This window comes from Etheostoma spectabile, chromosome 18 (genome assembly GCF_008692095.1).
Source record: "Etheostoma spectabile isolate EspeVRDwgs_2016 chromosome 18, UIUC_Espe_1.0, whole genome shotgun sequence".
Taxonomy (NCBI): Eukaryota; Metazoa; Chordata; class Actinopteri; order Perciformes; family Percidae; genus Etheostoma; species Etheostoma spectabile.
In genome coordinates this window covers 22,053,400-22,061,671 of record NC_045750.1, presented here as the reverse complement: position 1 = coordinate 22,061,671, position 8,272 = coordinate 22,053,400, and the positions used below count along the sequence as shown (strand labels likewise).

General features: G+C 40.2%; 1 protein-coding gene and 1 long non-coding RNA gene across 10 annotated transcripts in view; both read left to right on the top strand.

The window, feature by feature from the left end:
* cdc42bpab (CDC42 binding protein kinase alpha (DMPK-like) b) overlaps positions 1-8,272 on the top strand; it is a 95,160-nt gene that overhangs the window by 7,715 nt on the left and 79,173 nt on the right. The window lies entirely within an intron of this gene.
* The window catches only part of LOC116706196 (uncharacterized), a 15,638-nt gene continuing 13,040 nt past the window's right edge, over positions 5,675-8,272 (top strand). The window contains exon 1 of the long non-coding RNA XR_004336169.1: positions 5,675-5,687. This is a non-coding gene — a long non-coding RNA (uncharacterized LOC116706196). The remainder of the gene's footprint in view (positions 5,688-8,272) is intronic.

Below are 8,272 nucleotides of genomic sequence, written 5' to 3'. Positions count from 1 at the left end.
AAAGAATTCACAAACTTCTTATTGAATGGAACATCAAATACACCATCAAAAAAGAGTGACTAACATTTTCAAGTGTAGATTTCTACTGATGCTCAATTTCAACCAACTCAAAGTGTCTTTTGCAATATGTCACAGTCTTTCGCGATGTGGTCATTGTGCAAGTTCATTTTGCGATAACAATTAAAAAAAAACAATATATTGTCCAGCCCTCTTCTCTAGGTGGACCTATTTTAACGTGAAGCTCAAGTAAGATGCTTAAAAAAGGTGCGTTAGCCCTCATGTTGTTCAAATCTGACCCGTTTTCAAAGTTTCTATATCATAAATTTGGGTTTCTTTTAACCAAAATATAACATGGATGGCTCCAACAAATTTAAATGGTTTCAAAACCGTAACGTTATACTGACAAAACTTTGACATAGCTACAGTATACCCGTCTGTGATTATCCACTCCACATCTTCTGACCTTATTAGTCAAAATAATTAATATTTTCTGCTTTTCTTAACTCAATCTGTTAAAACAGATGGAGGTCAACACAAGGGTTAACACACGTTGTATTTGAATGCTGTGTTATTAGAAATCAGCATCACTTAGATTTTGTACACTGTCATCTGTATCCATATTACTAACCTCAGCTGCTGCTATTACTCCAATTAGTGGAGGCGAAGTCAAGCTCCTGGCATTAACATGCAAGAGGAGTTTGATTTCAGGAAAATGCCAAGTGGCTTTAGTGCTAATTCTAACACTTTTAATCATTTGTGAGTGTGTCCTTCTGAACATACTGAAGGAAAAATGTTGGTCTGCTCTCCCTGTAATGACTCTTCAGCCCTGAGGGGCAATTAGCAAGTCTTCCTTTCCGTCTGCCGGCTAAGTCTACACCAGTGACACACACACACACACACACACACACACACACACACACACACACACACACACCCCAGACAGAGAAACATTGTTTTCTCATAAGATTTTTTTTTTCTTCACGTTTTCAAAAAGTGAATTTCAGAAAGCTGCTCGCTCCCTCCACCCATTCAGCCAAAATGGTCCCACAGCCAACTGGCGAAGGCGCTCGCCTGCATAGTTTCTGTCTCTTCCCATACTCACTGAGCTGGGAGTGTATGCACGCTGGTCTCACCGAGCAAGATGTAAGGGAAAGCCAATTCAATTGACAGCCAGAAAATGACAGACATTCCTTACTTTCTTCATTCATAAAACTGTATGGAGTCTGTAGTAATTACAGCAACAGATTGAAGAAATACTCCACTGTAAATCTATCTTTAGCAACTATAATCTATGTGGTGGTAATGACAATGGATCCGAATGACCATGTGTATCAGGAAAGGGATCACTCGTAATGATGAACCCACTGCTATCACGCTGCAGTTCTCCTTGAACCATCCTTTGACTAATTGTTTTGGTTTTCTGGCTCGAGGCATAACTTGTATGAATCACTCTCAGTGCTCTCATCGCAGCGTTTCCAGCTGCAGCAGGCAGCTGTTTTCAGTGAGATAGCTTTTTTTAAAAATAAATTAAAAAAAAAAAATTAAAAAAAAATGCCCATCAGCACCAAACAACAGTTGACAAAGTTACTAACTGACTGGTGAACATCAGCGTTTAGTAGCTAAAGAGCCAGAATTTAGGCCGGGCCATATATCAATATTATATCGATATCGTGATATGAGACTAGATATCTTCTTAGATTTTGGATATCGTAAAATCGTAATACACTATACAGTGTAGTCTTTTTCCTGGTTTTGAAGGCTGGATTAAAGCAAAGTGTTTCTGTACTTAGCAGACTGTTGTAGCTGTTCTATTATTTGCCTTAACTCATTATATCAACATTTCTTTATCAAAAATCTCATTGTGTATGTAATATTTTTGTCAATCCTACAATATCGTGGCAGTATCGACATCAAGGTATTTGGTAAAGAACATTCTGATATTGGATTTTCTTTATATCGACCGGCCCCAGCCAGAAGTTTATCTCAGGAGTTGGTAGAGACCCAACTTGAGCTAAAACGATATTGGACTTTTGCAATGTAGGCCAGAAACACGACTCTATATGAATGCTCATGTTGCTACGCCTGCTGGTTGTGTAATTCGGCAAATGTTTCTCCTTTTTAGAGAATGGCAGCTATAGTTACAGGCTTAAAATGTGGAGCCAGAGTCACAGCATTAAAAAAGAAAAGAAACTGCAGCATAATCCAGCTCTCTACGGTTGATCTTTCTTTTCATTATAACACTAAGCTCCGAGTGGTGCTACTTTCTTGTGTTTAATCTCAATGTGTCACGAGAACTATTGATTCCACTAAAATGAAATGTCCAGTGTGGCACACACATTCACCAGTAGTATAGTTCATGTTGTATGTATTGTGATACACTTTTGATGTGAAAGGAAGAAACAAACCATGTGTAACAGCTGTTAAATCTAGGGATTAGGGAACCTAAGACTTTCTGGGCAGCAGCCATGGGCAATTTGGCTTCTCCACAGTCTCTACCAGATCCAATTCAAACTGTGCGTACACGCTATTATATTATTTGTGTAGTATTTTATAATAGGACAGATTTTCTTTGTTAAGATGAGTATCAAGCCTTGTGTTGTCTTCCCGTTAACCATGAACTTGTCCTTCCAGGCCAAAATTGAAAATGAACATTTTTTTTTTTTTTTTCCCAATGGTTTTGTCGTTTTTTCTGATTTATTTATCACTTTTTCCATGGTTTTGGCACTTTATAAAAAAAACTTGAGCTGGTTTAATGATAGATTTCACACTTATTCTTGGAATTCATGGTCAACAGAGCTCATTTATATCAAATTATACATAAGTTTCTAGTTAAAAAGGCAGAAATTATGAATTATTTTATATAGTAATTAAGATCAGAAGATGTTGAGTGGATCACAGATGGGTACATGTCAAAGTTTAGTCCGGATACTGTTTTGAAACCATTTAAAAAAAAAAAAAAAGAATTCAAATGCTATAAAATAATTAAAACACCCCAAAAATTCAATGAAAGTAATCATTAATGTTACCTGAAAAATGTTGTATGGAATCATCCATGTTATTTTTGGGCAATTTGGTTGAAAGAAATCCATATGTCTGATGTAAAACACTGTGAAACGGGTCAATTTGACCCGAGGACAACACAAGGGTTAAAAGGTGGATTTCTGGAAGAGGCAAACAAATATAAACCTCAATGTAAGTTCAGGCCAGTGTTTTTACTCTTACAAATCCATCGGCATGGGAGTGTGCCGACTGTCTACCCCCCCCAGGATCAAACTTATTCGCTCCTCTTCAAACCAGAGCCCTCGTCAGGGCACACATTCATAAATAACATGGACAAAACTGCAGCATGTGATCTTCTCTGCTGTATACTATTAACACTGTATGGATGTCATGTGATTGCTATCCGTGCTGTATGGCCTGGCTGGTAAAACCCTTGAAGAATGACTACCATAGAACTTTCAGTCATAACTGAAAAAGAAAATAAATCTAGAAATAAATAACCCTTCCAAAAACCTCCACAATTTAAACAAAAAAAACATTTACAATTTTAAATTCTACATTCATAGTGCTACTTGTGGCGGTATTTAGTGAAACTGGCGCCAACCCTAGTAATGGAAGCTTTGCATACTGTACACATTACCAGTTTACAAGCGTGATTTTTCCATCCAGACATTTTGCGAACGCTAGTTCTGACTGCTCATTACGCATATAAACCTTAATAACGACACTTTTTTACACTCTTGTACACTCAGACCAAATTCTTGTGTGCCGTTTTAAAAATTGTAGCTGCCAGTGCAACGTGCTGTGTAGTCTACTGTTTTTAGAGCGGCAAAGAAGAATTTATCGCCTGGCAGCGTTGGCAAACGGCCATTTGTCAGCAGACTCGCGTACTTGCCCAAGCTAACCTTTTAGGCAGTATCGAAGGGTTTCTCGATACCGTTATTGGAACAACTCTGTTAGCACATCATGTTGATTCATTTCATTTGGATGCATGGTGTTTGTTGTTGCCATGGGATATCTGCTCCTACCTACCAGCTCATTTCAATGTACTGTTGTTGTGTTGGAATGTTCCCATTAGCTGTAGCACGGGTGCTTTAGACGCTTATTCCATCCGGTTAGTCATCCTTGTTCAATACTCATGCGATAATATGTTGATAGAGATGTTGTTCTTAGCTCATTGCCACCGCTCTGCTTCTATCTAATATTCTGCTGTAATTCTCTCTTACTAAGCTGTATCATTTGCTGCCTTGTTTGATTTTGCATCATAGCGCTGCATCACCTTGACTGGCTGCATCAATTTTAGCAGTCTAACGTCTTTAAATTTGCAACAAAAAACTTCCATGTTTTAATTGAAAACCAAAGTCTGTATGACTCTGACCTTTTGCCACGGCTGCTTTGTGTCCCTCGGCATGCGCCGTAGCCAGTGCATCCCCTGGGTGTTTTGAGCAGAGGGCTCAGCTGTGTGTGTAAAAAGCGCTGACTCAGGCCCCAGCCCCTCAGAGCTGGGCTGCCTGTGGAATTTGGAGCAGAGGTGCAATGTTAGAGAGAACAGCAGCTGTTTAGATGAGGCCAGGCCTGCCTCTTTGTCCACCGGTGGCACCCGCCACATTCACTCTCCTGTCTGTCTGTCTGTCTGTCTGTCTGTCTGTCTGTCTGTCTGTCTGTCTGTCAGCTCCTGGCATGTCTCTTGCTGTCATTGTTTATGTCTGTGTCACTCTGTCCATTTGCTATCTTCTCCATTCAATTAGTCTTCCTTGCTCGTGTGCACTCCGTAATGCTGCACACTGCACTTTTTGGTTATTTGACCCTCTTTGTCTCAAAAGCATCCCTCTCCTTTTCTCTCCTCTATTCTGTCTTTTCCCCTCCTTTATTTCCTCTCTCTTTCTGTCCCCCCCCCCTCCCATCCCTGCCTCTCCCAGCACTCCCCCCTCCCTGGCTCCTTCCCTACTGCTGTATCCCAGCTTTGCCTAGTGATAGAGAAGGCTGTGTTGGTGTGCCGATGCCAGCGCGCGCGCGCGTGTGTGTGTGTGTGTGTGTGTGTGTGTGTGTGTGTGTGTGTGTGTGTGTGTGTGTAGGGCATGTGTGTAAGGGTGTACATACTTCTCCTTTTTTTTGGGCATGTTTGCATGCATATACTTTGCGTTAGTGTGTGCAAAAGATATGCACGTGAGTTGATCAGACAACGCAGTCAGTCAAACCAGCAGCGTCCTGACAGCACAGCGCTGAGCTGCATCCGTAATAAATCTTTAATGCTGCATTTATGCACACACACATGCTTTGATTTTCCATTTCATGCTGTCATACGTTTAAAGGGAACCTCATGCCAAATGAAAAGGACAAGTATTTTCCCTTTGAATGAGTTCAGGCTAAATAAGGACTGCACACTCCAGCGGCTAAATTAGCTGCTTAGAAAAGCCTGCAGCAGCATGCAGGTTACACAAGCAGGCTCATGAACATGTCCCAATACTGATACCAGTATCAGAAATACCTCCGATATGGCCTAAAATGCTGGTATTGGTATCAGCAAGTACACAAGTCTATACACCAACCTGACACCATATAATTTAGTGCCAAAGAAAATCCACTTTAAAGCAGTTAATTATGCAAATGATGTAGTTAATAAAATAGTAAAAAGAAAGTTCTTTGGCTTTCATGCTCCGTATATCATTTTTCATATTTAACAAAGGGTTTAAACGAGAATTCCGGCCAAGACATATTAATTGCATTGTGTGTCTGTTAAGAAGCACAAAGGCACTATAGAACTTGCTCCGGAAACTGCCGTTTTTAGCTCAGTGGAAGCTCGCACACGTCGCTGCAGCTACTCCGTGTTGCCTGCACCCATTCTGGTCGGGGTTGTACACTCGAATGTACACTCATATCTCCTTTCCCCACTCTCATCAGTAGTGGTGCACTGATGCAGCTTTAAGAATGTTTAACCAGTATCAGTTAATATTGTCAGGCGAGATTCAAAACAGGTTAAGCTAATCCGACATTACTGTTCTGAGGTAACTGGCAATCAGGCAAATATCTGCACTAATATCAGTGTTCCCAGTTGCACTATTTGTTTGAAGTGTATACACTGTAGATGCAATTTAGCCCTTTGTTATTAACGCTGGGTCTCCCCCCCCAACACCACCACCACACACACACACACACACACACACACCAATATCAGTCAAACGTCTCTGGACACATTAGCATTCAAACTTGTAGTTTATGGCATTTCTGCTCAGTCTAGAGAGAGAGACTGAAGATATCATTTGCAGTCAGTCCATCTATCTCTTGTACTCTCTGTTCCTCTGCCTTACAACAGCTGACGCAGACGGAGCATCGCCCTTGGCTTTTGGTGCGATGGCGAATTTGACGGTGACCTGATCTATTTTAAGGTCTATCTATATATCAACACTGCTGTATGCGTGCACATCTCTTGTACTCACTGTTCCGACCTCCCTGTCTTTATAGTGGAGACGCGTGACTCAAATAATGCTCGACGGCTGAACAGTTTTTCAGCACCATTCATCCATATCTTCCACTTGAATGGCTGTCATTCACGCCGGCCGGCCTCACATGCAACTGATCTGATTATCCCTCAGTCTGAATCGCGGTGTTGTCTGAGTAGATCCCCGGTGGTAAAATGAGGCCCCTGTACAGCACCTGGCAGTCTGTTTACTCATTCACTCGTGAGCATGTTTGCTCCTCAGCACTGTTACATTCTGACTGGGATTTAGCCTCGAGCTGGGCGATATGGAGAAAATCAAATATCACAATATTTTTGACCAAATACTGTACATTGATGTTGATATTGCGACGATATTAGGGTTGGCTATTGGTGGTTTCACAAAATATGTTAACGATGAGATTTTAGACAATCATCAGTTATGTGGATATAATGACTAAGTGGGTAAAGGCAAATAATAGAACAGTTTTACAGATAATCACATCACTTTACTGTAATGCAGCCCTTAAAACCAGGCAAAGACAACACCTCTGCCATAATATAGTACCCAAAATCTAAAATGATATCTGGTCTCATATCACGATATCCATATAATTTGGCGTTTGTTAGGTTTTGGTTTTGAAAGGGCTTTTGTGGGTTATAGGGGAGTGCGTGAGAGTAAGTTTGTGACTGGTTTTGTGCACAACTGACCGAGTGCTCAAAATACCTATTGGTGGACTAGGGGTGAAACGATACTTTGTTCTGGATCGACATATCAATTCAATCCTCAACTATCCAAGTTATAGATTCAAAGTGAAAATATCTCTACATATCGTCATCTTTAACATGCACCTTTATTTTGAAATTCCTTCTTTATCAAGACCTTAGTAATGAAATTGTCAAATCACATTTTAGTTGCTTTTTGTAAATAAATGTCACTGATTGTGTTAAACGTTTTTTTTTTATGGTATAGGTTACAGAAAGGCTCCGAATTTAAGCTAACACTCAGCAGTTGCCAAATGCGCTAGCATTTTCCGTTTCGCGAGTAAATCTCGGAGGGCTATCCGCCACATGGCGAGTAAATGTTTGTACCAAGATAGTTCTGTTTTTCAGTCTTCATTTTGTCAAAGATGCAGCTACTTTCTTCTGCTCCTCTGCTGTCTGCACGTCGGTTTGTTATGTAGGCCTTAGTTAAAAAAAACAACTGCAATTTAATATTTAGGCTGGTAAAAAATATGCTCGGCCAGTGAATCAAAAAGATGACTTCAGACACTGGTTGAAGGTGGAAAAACCCATTACTAGCTAGGACTGGTCAATATATCGATGTTGTATCGATATCACGACATAACATCGCTATATAACATTGATATATTGACTACATATCGTCTTACACTACCGGTCAAAAGTTTGGGTTCACATACACATTTTTATTCCTCTCCATTATAGACAGAATACCAGCTGATCTGAGTGGGGGGCTGATCTTTAATGCAATTTCTACATTGCCCATTATCAGCAACCATTCACCCAATGTTCCAAAGGCCCATTCTGTTTACTAATCTGATATCATTTTAAAAAACTAACTAGAAAAACATTAGCGAACTCTTTTGCAATTATGTCAGCACATAATGTAATCTGAAAACTGCTGCCCTGGTTAAAAAAACAATGCAACTGATCTCAGCTGGTATCCTGTCTACAATGGAGTGCAATGGAAATTTGTGAGTGACCCCAAACTTTTGACCGGTAGTGTAGATTTGGGATATATCGTAGCTATCGTAACTAGCAGTAACTAATATTTACCTTTACCCACTAAGTCATTAAATCATTTCTGGAGAATAT